Raw genomic sequence first — 20610 nt, 5'->3', positions numbered from 1 at the left:
CATCCAGAGATGTTTCCTCCACTGCTGCTTGCATTCTCCATCGTTCTGTGCTGGCACCCCACATTGGGTGGTGCTGGGCGGGTGCGCTGACAGCAGAAAAGCCAGCAAAGGAACCTGCAGCTCGGTGCATGCAACAGGATGTGTCATGCAGCGCCCACAACGTTACACGCTGCTCTGGGCGCGGTGCTGAAACAGTTAGCCGCCATGCAGCTGGGGCAAGAGCCGACAGCCGAGCGGAGCAGAGCCCATCGGAGCACCGTGGGCTCTTCTGTTGCGGGCAGCTCAGCGTGCTTTTGGGGGAAAGTGATGGAGTCCGGGGAAGAGCTACCTGCAGCAGAAAAGGCCATGGCGCTCCGACGAGCACTGCTCCACTTGGATGTCGGCGGCTCTTCCCCAGACTCCAACGCTTGGCCCCGGACTCTCGGCCTGGCGCCCCTGAGAGCCCGGTGCCCGCGGGCCGTGCACCCCTAGCGCCAATGGTTAAGACGGCCCTGTCACTACCCTAAGGAGTCTCAAAGCGGCTAACAATCTCCTTTCCCTTCTTCCCCCACAACAAACACTCTGTGAGGTGAGTGAGGCTGAGAGAAGTGTGACTACCCCAAGCTGCATGTGGAGGAGAGGGGACGTGAACCTGGTTCACCAGATTATGAGTCTACCGTTCTTAATCACTACACCACACGGGCTCTATATATGGCTCCCAGGGCTGGTGACCAGTACCTGACATCCTTGACCTGTCTTTATGGCCACAGCACCCAATTAGGACTCAGTGTCCAGATCCTTCAAATTCTAAATTCACTTCCAAATTCACATGAAGCTGTTTTTGAGATGGAATTTGATTCAGTGGTTAAATCCACATCCTGGGTTCAGTTGGAGTACTCAGGCCTTGCATATAGAAAAGTCCCTGTTCGATTCCCTGACATCTCATCAGGTAGCAACAGGTAAGCACTGAAAATCTGCTGAGTCAGACTAAATAATACTGGACATGGTGGACAAAAATCTTGACCCATAAGTTAGTTTCTGATATATATATATATATTTGGGGGAACCCTGCTATACCTAGTTCTATATACAAGGGGGGCATGGACATGTGTTAATGGATACTGCAGTGATGCAGGCAATGTCATGGTGCCACAGGACACAATGCTTCTTTTGTCCTGAAACTGTGACTTTTGACTGATATACCACCATATCGTGCCAAGTTTCATTCACATCCATGAGTGTGCCACTCCCCCAACCTTTGTGCCCATATATACTTCTGTCTTTTATATGTTTCTGTCAGTGCTATTTTTATAGAAAAAGAGGTGAGAGAGCCGGCATACAGCTTCCGGGTCATGTGGCCAGCATGACTAAGCCGCTTCTGGCGAACCAGAGCAGCGCATGGAAGCGCTGTTTATCTTCCCGCCGGAGCGGTACCTATTTATCTACTTGCACTTTGATGTGCTTTCGAACTTCTATGTTGGCAGGAGCAGGGACCGAGCTCACCCCGTCGCGGGGATTTGAACCGCCAACCTTCTGATCAGCAAGCCCTAGGCTCTGTGGTTTAGACCACAGCGCCACCCGTGTCCCTTGAATGCAACCTTAGAAGACATTAATAAAAGATGACAGGAAATATAAAATAACAGGGGAAAGCAGGAAGGAGGGGGCGGAGTTGAGGCCTGGATTGCTATAGGCCAAAGATCTTTTTTTCTAAAACGAAAATGGACACTATCTAATCCTTAATGTAGATTCCTTTATTATAAGACCTTCTGTTTCACAAAGGCTGAGGTGAGATAGCAACAGAAGCAAGTGATGCTCTGGAATCTTATTCCTTGAGGGGAGAGAAGGAGGGAAGTGTGTTGGCATGCTTAGTCGCATGGAGGGTTCAGGGATGTTAATCACAACTCCTTTTATCAGACAGCTTTATTAAGATCAATTTTTTTGTTGCCAAATTAGAGTGGACCTAGAGCGAACTTCCCAGCAGTTATTAACACAAGTCCATGTTTGCTGGAAGGATCGGGGTGTGTTCGCATGAACCACCATAGCTGGGAGTTACACAATATCTATATCATTTTTCACAGCTTTGTCATTAGCTGGTAATGATTTGATTATTTTGCAGATGAATCACAGTATAAATCTCTTTCACAAACACTACCTCCAAGTATTAATCAAAACCATTAAGGCAAAGCAGTCAGTGCAAATTAAAAAATTTGCATGTCTAAATTAAAAATTACAGTAATACATCATAAATAAATCTTTTAAATTCTCTATGGCCTCTGTGAACATCCCCTTTTTGTGCCTATAATGAGCCCATGAATGCGAGATTTCCCCCTCTTTTTTTAATCATGATGTAATTGAATTTTAAAGGTAGAATTCAGTTCTTTCTGTCTGAAGCATATCCTAGACCTTACTGAGGGGTGATTCTTTTTTTTTAATTCCCTTCATCCTTCCAAAAGCGAACCAGAGGAGAAGGAAGAGATTCAAAGACAAGTGTGGAAGATTAGAGTTCAGTCCCATCTCACATAATCTTCAGCTTCTTCAATTGCAGCAAAGTAAATATTTGGAAAAGATGATACATCTTAATCAAATATCTTTGAACTGTGAGAAAAATGACTAGTTTTTGTTTTAGGCACTATTTCATTTTAGCACTATTAACACCTTACGTGCAGTTTGGTAAGAGATTAAAGAACTCTCCGTAATAAAAAGCTATCTTTGGCATTCAAATTTTATTATTATTTTGATCTCTAAATACAGTAATCATCTTCAAGCATGAGTATTAATTGTTCTTGATGTCCTTCATATGTCAGGGACAGCAAAGTAACTTCTCTTCTATAGCTGGAGCTGAAGTTGCAACTTCAGTCTTCAGACCCAGCCCAAGGGGTTCTGCCGCCTGAAGCAAAGGGCAAGAAGTTGCCTCCTCCCAGTCTAGTTCCACATGCAAAAGCCTCCATTGCACCCTGAGGGCAATGGCCTAGTTTAGTGGGTGTAGGAGAGGCTGCATGGCACACACACAGAGAGAGCTCTCACTTACCTGCTACCCCTCAATATTTGCCACCTGGCAGCTGCCTTACTATGTCTCACGGTAGGGCCCGGCCCTGCTGCATTGTGTGGAATAGAATTGTTGTGCCCTCCCCTCAACTACAACCCCTGATTTTTCAGGGGAAATGCAACCTCATCCAGAACGGCTTGAACCCCATCTCTTTGAACATGTAAACAATCTAGCCACAGAACCTTGGTCTGGTCAGGATAGGAGAAGATTATCATAGGGGAAGGGCCATAGGGCATCTGCTTTGCATGCAAAAGTTCCCATATTCAATCCCCAGCATCTTCAGGTAGAGCCAGTGTGGTGTAGTGGTTAAGAGCAGTGGACTCGTAATCTGGGGAACGGGGTTCGTGTCTCCGCTCCTCCACATGCAGCTGCTGGGTGACCTTGGGCTAGTCACACTTCTCTGAAGTCTCTCAGCCCCACTCACCTCACAGAGTGTTTGTTGTGGGGGAGGAAGGGAAAGGAGAATGTTAGCCGCTTTGAGACTCCTTCGGGTAGTGATAAAGCGGGATATCAAATCCAAACTCTTCTTCTTCTCTTCTTCTTCAGGTAGGGCCCTAAAATCCTGGATAATTGCTGCCAGTCAATGGTTTGACTCAGTGTAAGCCTATGTTCCTATCACTGATTTCAGGCAAACGTTCACTTTCACATGCTTCCCCATTTATTTTCTTCTTTAGCATGAAGAAAATTCAAACTTGCACAAACTCATCATTTGTACTGTTATAAGAATTTTAAGGTCATATATATATGACCAAACTGCGGGAGGCAGTGGAAGACAGGAGTGCCTGGCGTGCGCTGGTCCATGGGGTGACGAAGAGTCGGACACGACTAAACGACTAAACAACAACAACATATATATATATATATAATAAATGTTCATAACTGTATATATAAACCACATGTCTGAAACCCCACAGATTAGATCCTGAACAAATTGACCTCAAATATTTCTCTGCAAGGTCAAAGTGGGAAACCTCCCCATTGTCTCTTTCCTCACAAATCCTGTCTTAAGGGCACATTCAAGATATGAACAGGGTGTGAGCCTGTGACCTGTGACCTAGATTCAGGAATTAAGTTATAATAACAAAAGAGTGGCCAAAAACCAGATAATGCAATCAGGTAACTTGCCAGACACGAGATAAACAACGCACTCAGATTTCTGTTGTAGACCACCCCTTCTGTGATGTATGTATGATGTTTCTGGGGATGGTCTTGGACTCCAGGGCGGGCAATTTAAAATGTCTATTTAAGGGCTTGCACGCATGGCTCTGGGTCCCCCTCCTGTCTCCTGCATGTGGGGGAGCACCCTGTTGCAACATTTAATAAAGATCAGGCTTACTAGCTGCTTTGTTTCTCAATATTCTCTGGTTGGTCTCTGTTATTTTCTCCTACCGAGAGAAAACCTACAAAAGGACTCTATGTGGGCTCTTGGGTACCCCATAAGGGAAAAGGAGTAGGTTTTTTTTTTTTTACTTATATCAGTACCTTTTTTCTCCGCGAAGATAACCTTTTCTTTTAACCAACGCAGCATTACCTGCTTACTTGCATCTGCAACAGGTAAGGTCCTTACTGTCTCTAGGGAGAAAGACAAGAAGAGCACTACTCCTGTAATTAACCACAACTAATCCCTCATCCATTTTTTTGCAGAAAGAAGCCAGCTGTGAATGGGAGTAAGTATGTCATGCTGTCATAGCGTTTGAGTAGTCCTGAGGCGACAGGAAAGGCCTACCAGAATTTCTAACGTTAAAAGGTAAAAAAGGTAAAGGACCCCTGGACGGTTAAGTGCAGTCAAAGGCGACTCTGGGGTGCAGCGCTCATCTTGCTTTTCAGGCCGAGGGAGCTGGCGTTTGTCCACAGACAGCTTTCCAGGACATGTGGCCAGCATGACTAAACCACTTCTGGCACAATGGGACATCGTGATGGAAACCAGAGTGCACGGAAATGCCGTTTACCTTCTCGCCACAGCAGTACAGTCATACCTCGGGTTATAGACGCTTCAGGTTGCGTTTTTTTTGGGTTATAGACTGCCGAAACCCGGAAGCACCGGAATAAAGGAAGAACATTGATCTTACAGTGGTACCTCAGGTTACATACGCTTCCGGTTACATATGCTTCAGGTTACAGACTCCGCTAACCCAGAAATAGTACCTCGGGTTAAGAACTTTGCTTCAGGATGAGAACAGAAATCGTGCGGTGGCAGCGCGGCGGCAGCGGGAGGCCCCATTAGCTAAAGTGGTACCTCAGGTTAAGAACAGTTTCAGGTTAAGAACGGCCCTCCAGAACGAATTAAGTTCTTAACCCGAGTACCACTGTACTTTTACAACTTCTAGGGACAAGTCATTATGGGTATTCTTATTATGAAGTGTGATACGACACAGAGGAACACGTTTTCAGAAAGCAAAATATTCACTTCCTGGTTCCCTACTTGTAATCAATTGCTAGCATTCAAAAATCAAGCAACACACAAGGCCCAATAGTCACAAAATGTACTGTTGTTGTTTGAGACTGAAAGTGAGAAGTTGGCAATCCCAGCTGGTTGTTTACTAAAAGGAAGTAATGACATACTTACTCTGCAAGGTTTGCGTATTTATCTGGTACTGCTGTTTAAAAAGCGATTTTGCCTAAACAGCTTCTTCAGTCTGGCCCTCTTGTAGTGGTTGCAGTGTGCCTGTTAAGTGTATATTTAGCACACCCTCGCATTGCGGTGTTCTGCTTTCTTTTCCTGTGGTATTCTCAACTGTAGGTGACACTATTGTGAAGGCTGCATTTCAAAGTCCTCACCTGCTCTGCCTTCTCTGATTTTATGTCACACTTCATGGTATCAGCTTTAGCAATCTCATTCTTTAGCTCTTTCTTTTCATTTACACCTCCTTTACTCACTTCCTGAAGTTTGACACAGTAAAAATCTTTGCTGTGTATGTCTTTAGAAACTGTATTTAAGTCTTTGCCACAGCTGCTGACCTTAGAAGACGGAGGAAAGGCAAAAGTCTAAGAACTGAACTATAGTGTTTTGAGGGCCTTATTAAAAACATACATAGGAAATAGTATTTGTATATTTATTTCACATTTTAAAAATTGCCTAAAGAATTCCATTTTACAAATCCAGTCATAAAATGGAAACTGTTAGAAATGCAAGGATCGTTGTATTCATGGTCCATCTCTCTTTTGTGTGTCTATTCATAAGTCCATTCTATCCCATTTCTGCATTAATTTGAATTTTTAGAAGTCCATCAAAAATAATTTTTGAATGTATTTTCCCCTCACCAAGCACACATTTCTAAACTTATTTTATCCTAAATAAAAAAGTATATTTTGGGAGTAATTTTTGGATGAACTAATCTCCTGTCCATATCCAAAATAAAAAAATTACCAAAAAGGGGTTGTCTTTAGCTGTTTTAAAGGATTCCTTTTCTTTCATTTTAATTTCACAGGCTAGTACAAGTCTGCATTAGTAACAAACAGTAAAAACTGAACTCAAGATAGGGTTTAACACACCCACACCCACACCTAATTAAGGACAGATTAATTAGTCTGGATTATTTGTCTATCTGTGTAGCTATTCACAATTCAGACTAAGTTAGCTGTGCTTAGTTCCACTGAAACCAATTTTTCACATAAATTTCAATGGGACTTTAGAGTTGTATATTTAATTGGTGTCTCTCTGCTGGCAGATAACTCTTTGATCCTTCAGCACCTTCTTTTTACCCATAGAGGGGTAGAACCAATCTCCAGTGATTCCTCATCGGCCCTGTACTTCCACAAATCTGCTACAGAGAGTTGCGGGGGTGGGTGGGGCCTCTTTGGAACAGCACAGAAAGTGGTATGGGGCGGTATGGGGCGGGGGACGAGTCCCAAAGGTCCATCAGCTGGGAGACAGCTGTTAGATACTGCCTGACATAATTTCTTCAAATTGTGTCCGAGGTTCTCAAAGAGCAAAGCAGTTCTAGACCACCAGATCCAAGAGAAACATAAAACCAGCAGCTGCTGGAACAATCTTTCCTGCTTACATACGGTATGTTTAAAAAGTGAAATATGAGTTAAGGTCAATTCTTAAATGATACTGCAACTCTGCTGTGTGGACTAATGACAAAATCTTTTAAACGTTTTCCTCATACTTCTCTGCAATGAGGACAATGTAAAACTTGTCCTGTTCAAAGTGTTGGCTTTGACCTATCAAGCCTTGAATGTCTCAGGACCACAATAACTCTTTCCATATGAACCTACTCAGACCATGAGATCATCTTCTGAGGCCCTTCTTCATGTGCCTCCTCCATGAGAGGTCTGGAGGATGGCAACACGAGAATGGGCCTTTTCTGCAGTGGCTCCCTGCTTGTGGAATGCTTTCCCCAGAGAGGCTCACCCCAGAGAGGTTCATTATATGCCTTTAGGCGCCAGGCAAAAACGTTCCTCTTTAACCAGGCCTTTGACTTTGACAGGCCTTTGGTATCTGAAGAAGTGTGCATGCACATGAAAGCTTATACCCAGAACGAACTTAGTTGGTCTCAGGTGGTGCTGTGGGTTAAACCACAGAGCCTAGGACTTGCTGATCAGAAGGTTGGCGGTTCAAATCCCCGCGATGGGGTGAGCTTGGTCCCTGCTCCTGTCAACCTAGCAGTTCGAAAGCATGTCAGAGTGCAAGTAGATAAATAGGTACCGCTCCGGTGGGAAGGTAAACGGCGTTTCCGTGCGCTGCTCTAGTTTGCAAGAAGCAGCTTAGTCATGCTGGCCACATGACCCGGAAGCTGTATGCCGGCTCCCTCAGCCAGTAAAGCGAGATGAGCGCCGCAACCCCAGAGTCGGTCACGACTGGACCTAATGGTCAGGGGTCCCTTTACCTTTAAGGTGCTACTGGACATTTTTTTATTTTTTATTCCGACTGCGTCAGATCAACACGGCTACCTACCTGAATCCAGGCCTTCGACTGATTGACATCTAAGGCCCTTTTTAAATTTCTTGGGGAGGGGGGGTACTATGAGTTTGTTTTTGCGTTTATTTTTATTATGTATTTTGTGTTTATATATTGTGATTTTATATATTTTGATATTGTGATTTTATGTTGTAACTGCCCTGAGACCTGCAGGTGTAGGGCAGCATACAAATTTAATCAATGGTAAAATAATAATAATTTTAGACTTTCTCTGACATAAACAATTAAACCAGTCCTTTCAGTTGAGATCTATGTGATTCAGCTCTAGGTCCTGTTCTCTTCTTCTCCCTTCCAGATAATGCAGTTTCTCTGCATGTTCAGTTCTTTGTACCAGCCCATGTACAAGGATGACAGAGCCAGAGGTGTTGCAAGGTTGGGGAAACAGATGTGTCAGACCCAGTGCACAGCTCAGAGAGCATTCATCAGTGCTTCTCCTTGGAGCCTGCCATAGCCCCTTGTGAACTGAACTCTCCTTCAGTTCTAATAAGCAAGCAACTGTTCTCTGGTGTAAAAATCAATCGCGTCCCATAGGGGTATTAGGTATGCCTGGAAACTGGGAAATGAGCACTCTTAAGTAGCATTCTGATGTAACTTGCACTCTGGTGTAAGAACATGGATCTTTTTAATCCAATTATTTGAGTTTAAGGAAGCAAGGCAGTGCCCTTACGTACTGTGTATATATCTGTCTGATTTCCCTCATTCATCAAAAGATTAGAGCAGTTGGGAACAGATTAAACAGACAGAAAATGTATAACATGCAATTAAAACCCAATTAAACCGCAACTGATGTGAAGTACCTGAGTAGTCTACCATATTTACCTGGACTTTAAAAGGCAGCATCTTATAGTGGTTAGAGTGTTGGACCAAAAGTAAGGAGAGTTGGGTTTAGAAGGGCTGCAGTTCAGCAGTACAGCAACTGCTTTGCATGTAGAAGGTCCCGAGTTCAGATTTCTGAGATCTCCAGGTAGGACCCCTATTTGAAATATTGTAGAATTAGTTGATGACAACCCTACGTTCCCAGTTAGTCATCAAACTCACTGGGCAACCCTGGGCCAGCCACCGACTCTCAGCCTAAACTACCTCACACAGCTGTGTGGTTAAAAAGGATGAATAGGAGGAACCTAGTGCTTCTTGGGCAAAAGGCAGGATTTAAATGTAATAAATAAAACAAACGCAGAATAAAACCCGATTCAAAAATAAAGCATTTACAGCATCCTACATTTGGTACGTCATGCCTTACCTAAGATGGCAGTCCTATGTACACACTGAACCCAGGGCAGAACTAGACCCCTTCCCTCCACCATACTTGTGAGTAAACATGAACAGCATCAGGCTGTCATTGTGGAATGTGAAAGTTGTAGTTAGTTTATTTTTTTAAAAAAATCATTCCCTCTCTAGTTATACTCTGCCTTTTGATCCAGACAGCACTCTTAGTTTATCAAGCAGACGGAAGGCAATTATGGGCTTCATCTGTTATAACCAGCAATTTAGAGAGCTTCCTAGTAACTCACCTATATCCGCCAGTCACCATGTGCAGTAAAGGTAAAGGTAAAAAAGGTAAAGGACCCCTGGACGGTTAAGTCCAGTCAAAGGCGACTATGGGGTTGTTGCACCCATGTCGCTTCAGGCCGAGGGAGCTGGCGTTTGTCCACAGACAGCTTTCCAGGCCATGTGGCCAACATGACTAAACCGCTTCTGGCACAACGGAACACTGTGACAGAAGCCAGAGCGCATGAAAATGCCGTTTACCTTCCTGCTGCAGCGGTACCTATTTATCTACTTGCACTGGTGTGCTTTCAAACTCCTATGTTGGCAGGAACTGGGACAGAGCAACGGGAGCTCACCCCGTTGCGGGGATTCGAATCGCCCACCTTCCAATGGCAAGCTCAAGAGGCTCAGTGGTTTATACCACAGCGCCACCCGCGTCCCTACATCCACGTGCAGAACCACATACGCAACACACTACAGTAGCCTATCCAGCTTTTGTTTATCCCACTTTTTATCCACCAAGGTCAGGGCACCTTAGGGCCACTCCTTTATATCCCAGCAACACACTTAAGGGTGACAACTGAGCAGGGACGTGAACTCAAATCCCTGTCACCAAATCCCAGCACGATACACTAGTCTCCTCCAGAGTTTTGGGGCTACAACTCCCATCAGCTCCAGCCAGCAGGGCTAATGGTCACAGGCAATGGGAGGGCACCAGTTTGTAGCAGGTTACGATAATTGCTCTTCCGACATCTTTTCACCTTCAGTGGTGGTTATGTGAGCTCACTGTAGGCTCTGATGGTCTTTCACCCCATCCCCCCTCTTTAGATGCTTATGTCTATTACGTCGCTTACTTTCAACAGTTGGAAACCAACTTTGGGGCACTCCCCTATTCATTCTGCTGAATTCAGCCCCAGACTCCTGCCCCACATCCTTCCACATTGACAGCACTACCATGCTTGGTGGCTGGGTGTGTGGACAGAACATCTAATGTGTGTACAACAGTACAAGGGAGTGTCATTATTTTTAAGACAATCTATTGAGGTAATGTTCTGGTAAGTCTAGTTAAATCAGAAGGAGTTTATTCTTGGTTATTGGTTCCATCGAGACGACATACTTCATTTTTGATATAGTTCTGCCCAGCTCTCCAGATGCATAATGTCTATAAGCGTGTATTATGTCTTCTTGTGCTTCTCTGTACATTAATAAATCCACCAGCAGCGGAATTCTTGTTCATCACGAACAGCAGCAATAATAGCAAAATCGCAGGAACAGAAAAGAAATCAAGTGCTGTTATAAATCTCATGACTGGATGGGTCCAGCAAGAGTTTAATAATCAGTTACATTCCCCGGGACCTGTTCATTCATGCCTTTGCCTGGTAAAAAATTTATTGAAACACTTTTTACTCGCAGATAAAGCATTTCTTCCTTGATCAAATGGGAGATAATAACAGTCTTATTGACTCAAACCAGTCAGTGGGGTTTTAGCATTTTGCTGTTTTTGCTGTCTGGCTCCTTCATCCAGACTTCATCGTGTGTTAGTGGGCCTCTAAAATTGTGCTGGCTACAAAATGAATGTGTCCCGAGACAGAGACTCTTACGCACAGACAGGTGGGAGAAGGTGCTGTGATTTGTGAATGGCTGTTACTGATTTAGAATGCAGAATAGTACAGGTGAAAAGCCATTTTTGCATTTTCGCACAGAGAGTGCAAGTAGATAAATAGGTACCACTCCGGCAGGAAGGTAAACGGTGTTTCTGTGCACTGCTCTGGTTCACCAGAAGCGGCTTAGTCATGCTGGCCACATGACCCGGAAACTGTACGCCTGCTCCCTCGGCCAATAAAGGGAGATGAGTGCCGCAACCCCAGAGTCGGCCATGACTGGACCTAACGGTCAGGGGTCCCTTTATCTTTATCCTTTACACACGTTCTGCATCCAAAGACAAATGGAAAAAACCCCTATCTCTGTACAATGCAGGGTCAACAGAGGATGCCATGGATAGATGCCATTAGATCTGTATGGGTAGGTCAGCTTACTAGTTGTGCATAACAAAGTGGTAGGGTCTCAACAATAGGAATTAAAGAAGCTTAAAATATATTGGTAGACCTGATTATGAAACCAATTCTTCCTCCACTGTTGAATAATAAGTAGGGTGGCCACCAGGGATGGGAGAGAACCTTGATTCAGTTCCCATTTAAAAGCAAACAGACTAAGTTTACATTTTCCAAAACAGTGTGCAAACTAAGGTACCCTTGGGAATTTGCAGTCACCTGAATTTTACAGTGCAGTTCTCCAACCATACAATGTTTACAAAAATACATACATTTGGGGGAAGTGTGCATAGAATGGAATATATTAGTGAAAATAACATATAAGAATGTATTATATTAGGGGAAATTGGTTGCAAAAAGTGTGTGCATTCATTAAAACTGTGTCTTGTAGAAGAAATTTGTACTAAAATGCTGATGAATTTTCATGAGGATTTAAAAAAAATATCACAAATTGCAGCAGAAATGTGGGGAATGGAATTTAAGATGGGGGACATGAGAAACTGAGGAAACCAAAATTGACAGATTTGTCAATCTTAGTGGCCTTAGCTACTAGTGGTTGCTTAGTGGCCACTTAAAGGTAAAGGTAAAGGGACCCCTGACCATTAGGTCCAATCGTGACCGACTCTGGGGTTGTGCGCTCATCTTGCTCTATAGGCCAAGGGAGCCGGTGTTTGTCCGCAGACAGCTTCCGGGTCATGTGGCCAGCATGACTAACCAGAGCAGCACACGGAAACGCTGTTTACCTTCCCGCCGGAGTGGTACCTATTTATCTACTTACACTTTGATGTGCTTTCGAACTGCTAGGTGGGCAGGAGCAGGGACAGAGCAACAAGAGCTCACCCCGTCGCAGGGATTTGAACCACCGACCTTCTGATTGGCAAGTCCTAGGCACTGCGGTTTAACCCACAGCGCCACCCGTGTCCCTTAGTGGCCACTTACACATTGCCAAAAATGAGGAAGGAATAAAAAAGGGATAAAAATAGGATGCAAATTTCTGTAAAATCGCATATAATTTAGAAATAATTATTGTATTTTATTTCTGTTTAAATTATATCCCACCCTACTATGAAAGATTGTAATCAGATGACCCATGAGTCCGCTTAATCTGTTGTCCTGGTGCTCTTCAAGGCTCCTGCTTCTTCCAAGACTCGAAAACCCACACAAAATGCCTCTGTCTTTAAGCTTCAATTTATTGGCCTACATCCACTGCCTTCAAGCACTGGTCTAACATCTCAACAACCTCCCCCTACAGTTTAGATGGAACAATGCTGGGTGTCATCTGCATATGGATGACACCTCATTCCAAATCTCCTGATGACAGCTCCCAGTTTTCATACAGATTTCATGAGGGACAAGATGGAATCCTGTAGGGCACCAGAGGAAAGCCCCCACTGTATTGAATGGTGCCTCCTATAACTACTTTCTGGAAATAGCCTGGAAGTAGGAGTGGAACCACTGAAGTACAGTGCCCACAACCCCCACATCCCTGAGAAGCTGCTGAAGGTTCAGCAGTATCAAAAGACATTAAGAGATGAAGGAGATAAAATGATCAAGGAGAACAAGCAGGGATGCACTCCCCACACCTCTCACCCCATAAATATCATCAGTTACGGTGACCAAGGTGGTTTCAGTGCCATGGCCAGGTCTGAAGCCAGACTCAGTTTTCTCCAAGCATGCCTGAAGTTGGTCACTACTCTATCATGCACAAGGGGATATTCCTCACTGGGAAATAGTCGTTTAACCCTTCTGGGTCCAGGAAAGTCCTATTAAGGAGTAGACACACCTCCTTCAAGGCAGGTGGTACTTTGCCCTCCTCCAGTGAAGCATCAATTACTTCCTGGACTCATATTGTTGACCCCCTATGGCTAGCTCCAAGAAGTCAGGATGGGCGAGCATCAAGGTGGGCAGGTGGTTGGCTGCATTTCTTGAAGCTGGTTGTCCACATTCACAGGCTGCAATAATTGAAAATGGTCCAATATGGATGGGACAGTGCTCTGGACACTTGCATTGAACTTGGTCTAATTGTGGCATCCAACTCTATACAAATCAGAGTAATTTTGTCCCTAAAGTGCTCCACAAAATAGTTGCAGTAGGCTTTTGAGGATGTTAAAGCAATGAACTCTTGGCCAGGTGACAAAAGCCCATTCACCACTTGGAAAAGCTTGGCCAGATGTCTATTTGCAGCTCTAATGGTAGTGGAGAAGTAAACTTTATTTGCTGCCACCACCGCAGCAATGCAACTTCACCCATGTTTAGTCAGGTTTGGATAAAGATTTACAATACTTGCACTCTAGCATCTGATTCTCCTGTTTCATCATACACAGTTCACAAGAGTACCAAGATGACTGTGTGCTCCACAGCGACGATGAAGGCACTGAGGAGCAATTCTGTCAATAGCTCTATGCAGGTAAAGGTAAAGGTGGCGCTGTGGTCTAAACCACTGATCCTCTTGGGCTTGCTGATTGGAAGGTCGGTGGTTCAAATCCGCACGATGGGGTGAACTTCCGTTGCTCTGTCCCAGCTTCTGCCAACTTAGCAGTTCAAAAGCATACCAGTGCAAGTAGATAAATAGGTACCACTGTGGCAGGAAGGTAAATGGCATTTTTGTGCACTCTGGCACTCGTCACAGTGTCCCATTGTGCCAGAAGTGGTTTAGTCATGCTGGCCACATGACCCTGAAAGCTGTCTGTGGACAAGCGCCAGCTCCTTCGGCCTGAAGCGAGATAAGTGCCGCATCCTATAGTCGCCTTTGACTGGATTTAACCATCCAGGGGTCCTTTACTTTTTTTTTTTACCTTTTGCATCAGCCAGGACTTTGGCTAATTGGCATCCAATACCCTTTTCAATGTGTTGGGGGGGGGACTATTGGTTTGTTGTTGTTGTTTTTATTTTCTTGTTTTGTAGTTTTTATATTGTAATTTGACTGAGATCTAGAGATGGATGGTGGTATACAAATTTAATAAATAATAATCATCATCTCAGAATTCCATAGCAAGTTGAAAGCGTTGATAGGAGTGCCAGCCATGCAAGCTAGAAAAATCCCATAGAACATTCAGGAATTCCTCAGATTCCTAAGTCTCCAAGGGGCGGGCCTTCTCTTTGCCCCCCCCCCCCCCCGTGGAGTGGAGTAGCTACTTCTTCATTTTTCAAAATTAAATTGCCCTTCAGATATTATCAGTTGCACATGATATTGTTAAAGAGCATCTGGAAAACAAATATTGTTACACAGAACTGAATCCCATGCATTCGCAGATCCCAAACGTGCAGCTGGATCAGTTGCTAATTAGTACTGTGCCATGATCCAAGGTGTTGGCATTAATTATAAAGCCCTGCACAACTTTGGTCTTTAGTTACCTGCAAGGCTTCCTCTGGAGGGGATTGAATTAGCAGCTCCCTGCTTTTAGTCATGAGGAAGAATGATGTCCGTGGCAGTGGCGTAGCGTGGGGGGTGCAGGGGGGGCCGGCCGCACTGGGCGCAACACCTGGGGGTTAGGGTTAGGGGGCGCAAATCCACGGGTTAGGGGGCGCAAATCCACGGGTTAGGGGGCGCAAATTACTTGCCTTGCCCCGGGTGCTGACAACCCACGCTACGCCACTGGTCTGTGGACCTTTCAAGGGGCAAAATGCACCTCAAGACTCAGTAATCACTCAGAGGTCAGCATTTGTTTTTTTAGATGATCCATTATTTTCATCTAGTCTTAACAGCTTCTAATCAAACCTCTCTACTTCTACGCCCCTCAGCTTCTCTGTCTTTAAAGCTTAGATATATGATGATCAGGAATAAGGACATCTGTCTGGAGGTGCTCCATTTATATTTTTTATATACTGCCAACTCATATAAAATCTCAAGGTGGTATATCTTACTATATAATAAAAATTTGAGAGTGTCGTCAGACTGCAGTTCCCTTGGATGCTATCAGGGCGTCATTCGCTTCTTCATCCTCAACCCCTGCTTTTACTGTGGGGAACAAGAGAAAAAAGCCTGCATTTTAAAGATCGCAAAATTTCTGCTGGACGAATATTCTACAGCAAGGAGCTATTATTGGCGGCACCAACTACCCAATTTCTAGTTGAAGCCTGTCACACTTCTGTAACATGAAGTACAATTATTAATTAATTAATTAAATTTGTATGCCACACTTCATCTGAAAATCGCAGGGCGTTTCACAACATAATCACAACCAGCTTGGACAAAAGGCTTCAAGTAGTCCTTAAGGTATTATCTAACAACAACAACAACAACAACAACAACAACAACAACAACAGATTTATATCCTGCCCATCTGGATGGGTTTCCCTAGCCACTCTCCCAACAGTATATGAATAATAATAAAAAAGCGATAAAACATCAAACATTAAAAACTTCCCTAAACAGGGCTGCCTTCAGATGTCTTCTAAAAGTCAGATAGTTGTTTATTTCCTTGTACCTCCTCCCAGTACCAGTACCTCCTCCCACCAGTACCTAAGTATGTCACTTTCAGTTGCTATTTTGCTTAGAAAGATGGGATATAAATTCTGGTATAAATAAATAATACTCATTTATATAAGCATGACTCATAAGTGGAGACGCCAAAGCTCTTGAACCTGATGTACTCTTTTGATAAGTGTTCTCAGCGAAATGCCTGAACTATTTGGTTATTTGTCATTTACTTTGTATCTTAGTTGCATTTGAATCTGTCTACATAAAAATCATTAAAGATGAAATGGGTGGAAGGAAGCATGATGGACTTGGGAATGGCCAGCAGAATCTGCTAAACAGTTTTATGAGAAACAGAACAATTTACTCACGACTGAAGGAAGACGATTCACTGTGCAGAGGCCTCATTAATCTATAGGCTTATGAGTATTTGAGGTGTGATGGTTTGTAACTCTTTATTGGAATAGGATATACCAGTTTCATGTTGTTCTAGGCTGAATTCTTTATCTTGAACATCCAGGACAATATACACAACCCGTTTAAATAGAGGTCAAATGCTACATTACATTCTTTTTAGGATTTTGTCTCTTTTGAAACCCTTTACTATCTGCAATCAGTCACATAATGTTTAGGCAGCAATGAATAAAAGGTATGTACAGTAGCTCGTGGTGAGTCATGCATGATGGCTTTCATTTGTTTCATGCTCCAAAAAATTCAGTATTAATAATAAAATCTGTTTCCCTTTTTAGCTATTTTAGTTACATAACATAAGACATTTTCTCTCCTAAAATATTGCTTGAAATCCACATATGCCAATAAAAACTTTACCAAATAATGAAATGGCAGCAGCTGGATTTTGAAACATCCCCCCCCTACACACACACACACACACACACACACACACGAATTAAGGAATCATAGTGAAGAAAATGCACAACAGCCATAATGGTGGGACTTGAGTGATAGCCTGAAAAGGATAGAATGCAAAGCTCCATGAACATATGAAGCCATGTAAGGGGGGAAAAACGGTATTCTAAGCGATTAATGGAAGATTTCCCTTATTTTAAATGATACCTTATTATTGCCCTTTTCTTCAAAATATGTCAGCTCTGTACAACATTATTGGTGTCCCTTAATTCAGAGCACTATATTGCTGTATTGACTAGAATAAATGCCAGATATCTAGAGTGCCCCATATTTTTAAACTTTGACTTGGCAAATCTATAGTGTGATTGAACTAATTGAACATTAGTGGCATGTTTTTTTTTAATGGCTGATGAGCCCTGAGAGCCTCAGAGATAGTCTGTCCAGTCCGAATTAACACTCGGACATATGGATTCTCATCTGAACCATCTGGGTCTACAAAACCAGCTGGAAACTCTGCCTGAATGCCATAGGCAATATTTTTGTTTCAATTTGTGGTTCAAATTAAGCTGTAAATAAATTGTAAGAAGTCAGAAGGTCAAGAAGTATAGTAGTGCAGGATGGAAAAGATCAATAATATTGCAGTTTCTCATAACGCTTCTGTTTCTAACGAACGGGAAAAATCTACCATCAATATATTAGAATCACAGATTTATAGAATTGTAAAGTTGTAAGGGACCTCAAGGGTCATCTAGTCCAACCCCCTCCCTACCTAAGACACTATGCTCAAAGAGAAAAGAAAATATCAGCAATAGTACTTTAGTGATACTAGATGCCTCCAAATCTATGGAGTGGGGAACAATTTTGGAAACAGGCCTTCGGAAGCATCCCTGAGGAAATCTTTGTATCAAAAAATGGTGTGATCTTTTGGTGCACACTTTCTGGGTACAGTGGTACCTCTGGTTATGAACTTAATTTGTTCTGGAGGTCCGTTCTTAACCTGAGGTACCACTTTAGCTAATGGGGCCTCCTGCTGCCATTGCGCCGCCGCCGTGCAATTTCTGTTCTCATCCTGAGGTAAAGTTCTTAACCTGAGGTACTATTTCTGGGTTAGCGGAGTCTGTAACCCAAAGTGTTTGTAACCCGAAGTGTTTGTAACCTGAGGTGTTTGTAACCCGAGGTACCACTGTACAAGTTTGCCTTGCCCATTAGTATCACCGGCTCTGCTCTGAGTATGACTAGCATGGGATGCAGCCCACAAACCCCAGCATCTCCAGGAAGGCTGACCTGAGCAAGACTCCATTTTGAAATCCTGGAGAGAGCTGTTCCCAGTCAGTGTAGACAATACTGTGAGCTGTATGGACCAATGATCTGTCTCATCTTCCTTTGTTCCTTTGTTGGGTTCCTTTGTTCAGTCACAGAATGGAGTAGGAGAGCTGGTCTGCACAACTCGGCTGTGGTGTCCCTGACAGACCCCTGAACGGTTTCAAACCCTGAACATGCCTCACTCTCTTCCTCCACGTGATTGTTTATTGTGTGAATGAACACCAAGCATGGAACTGAAACCTGACAGCGGTAGCTATTTGGATTCAACAGCAGTAAACGTTCCAAATTCTGTTTGTTCTACTCTTAAGTCTCTTGTGGCCTCATTTTGCTAAGTCTGCCGTGGCAAGTATTGCACACCTGCCCTAATGTTGATGGGCATTGTGATAGCACAGGAGAACAGGCCTGTTCCTGCAGGTCTTTTAAACTCTTCAGAACTTATGAAGATATTACAGAACTTGTTGCCTAGCAACAGGTGCCTGGCATAGCAGCTGCGGGAGCCTGTCAGCACCTAAAAGCATCGATTGTGAGCCCCTGTGTCCTCTGAAATATGCTTGTGGCCTATTTAAGTAGCCAGCATCCCTGTAAACCAACCAAGGGCCTGGAATTTGGGTAGGAATTTGAAAAGAGCGAGGGATGAAATTCTAGAACAGAGTGACAGAACTGAGGTAGCTGAGGAGGTAAGTGATAAAATGATTACTAAGCTCTTTAACAGTTGAAGAATTGACCAAAAGTTGCATGCCATAAAGCTTATTGATTAATAGGACATTTAATTTATGAATAGGATCGTCATTTAATCCTTCAAAACTCTTCATGCCATTATTCAAAGATTATTATACACCTTTTCTTTGTTTCCGGAGTACAATTACTCCTGAATCTCCTTTTTGAGTCTTGTCAGTTGAAGCTGAGGGTGAGTTAAGATCCCAGGCAGTTAACACTCACAGAGGTAGATTTAAGGGTGCCCCCACTGGGTGCCAAGCTGAGAGGCAGGGGGTAGGGGGAAGCCAAATTTTGGCATCTTGCGGGCGCTACTGAAATTTTAAAGCCCAAAGTCTGTCGTTGGCACTCATCAGAAAGGCACAGCTGGTCAGAGTTCCTTGAAATTCTTATCCTTACTTACAGACAGCAAGGAAGATGGGGATTTGGATCATCTGGAGGAAAATGTACATAATTTCAAGACAAAGGCCAAACTGAATTGTGATGTTGTGTGACCTAGAACTTATCACTGTAATGTATAAGTGAGTGTTTGTGTAGACCCAGGCAGGAGCTGTCTAATGCGTGCTGGCTGACAGTCTGGTTATGAGATTCTGTAAGTTAGTAATCCTTTCTCTCACAGAGGCCCCCATCTGTACCATACATTGAAAGTAGCATCAAACCACTTTAAAAAGTCATAGTTTCCCCCAGAGGATTATGGGAACTGTAATTTCTTAAGGATGCTGAGAGTTGTTTAGGACAGTTGTGGCCCTTGCACAGCTACAATGTTCAGAGTTCCATCGGATTAAGGATGAACCACTCTGTAAACAGCAGCTCTCTGGGGGACATAGGAGATAACCTAGCAACTCTTAGCACCCTTAACAAACTACTGTTCCCAGATTTTTTTGGGGAAAACCACGACTTTCAAAAGTGGTATGACACTGCTTTCAATGTGTAGTGCAGACGGGGCTGTTTAAATGAATTCCCAAGAGACAGATTCCTGGAGTGAAAACAATACAACTACAGGAGAGGTACCTAGGGTTAAATGAAATAACATGCACTAGCAGTACCACAAAGCCATTCTCTTATATGTTGCATGGCTCATTTAAGTTCACCTTTGTGTATACTCTAGGTTGTATGCTGGCTTGCCATGCCAGGAGCTGCCTGAGTCAGCTCTGAGACTCTGTGCTTTTAGTTTCAGTTCTGCGTTACAAGCAGCAGTTTCCTGCAAATGTTCTTTCCCCCCTCCATAAACTGTTTTGCACTAAAGTTGTTTTGGTTACGCATCCTCTGTGTGGCCTCCTCTTTACGTCACTTGAGCACAATTGAAGGCTTTTGTGGGGTCATGCTAACCAGTGGCAGCTGGTAACGTTTTTATTTGACAGGGCTGCAAGTTTTAACCACAGTAGGACTTTTCATCACAGTAGGACTTGTACAGCACTTATTTAGGGAAATGTGTCATTGTGCATGTGCAGAGTGTCATTGTGTCCTCACTAAAAAAAACCCAACCCAATTATTTTCTGCACATCTATGAACAGAGGAAGAAGGGACCTTATAGAAGGGTCGAAGTATAGGATTGATTCTATACCTCTTGTTTTAAAAATTATTACCTGACATTTGTTGTGGAATTTGTGCATTGATTATACCTAGACATCAACTGACAAAAAAACTAAACAGTCACAAACTTTTAATATGTGAGGAAGTTGCTTCCAGTTTCATGCAGCTGCTCTCCAGGTTTTGGGAAACTAAAAGCCCAATCATCCCAGAATTTTAGCCATGCTGGCAGCAACCGATGGGTGTTGTGGTTCAATGTAGAGGGCACCAT

At 43.5% G+C, this 20610-nt stretch overlaps 1 long non-coding RNA gene across 3 annotated transcripts in view; it reads right to left on the bottom strand.

The window, feature by feature from the left end:
• The window catches only part of LOC310745641, a 32235-nt gene extending 13182 nt beyond the window's left edge, over window positions 1-19053 (bottom strand). The window contains exons 1-3 of one of the 3 annotated variants that reach the window (XR_014540265.1): window positions 18057-19053; window positions 4508-4597; window positions 2688-2933 (exon numbers count right to left, since the gene is read on the bottom strand). This is a non-coding gene — a long non-coding RNA (uncharacterized lncRNA). Of the gene's footprint in view, window positions 1-2687; window positions 2934-4507; window positions 4598-18056 lie in introns of those variants that run through there. The other 2 variants (XR_014540266.1, XR_014540264.1) reach the window with 2 other exon arrangements.
• Between the last annotated feature and the right edge of the window lie 1557 nt (window positions 19054-20610).

Source organism: Podarcis filfolensis, assembly GCF_964270895.1.
Source record: "Podarcis filfolensis genome assembly, chromosome: 12".
Lineage (NCBI taxonomy): Eukaryota > Metazoa > Chordata > Lepidosauria > Squamata > Lacertidae > Podarcis > Podarcis filfolensis.
The sequence above is the reverse complement of the archived record's forward strand: the minus strand, read 5'-3'. Positions and strand labels throughout refer to the sequence as shown.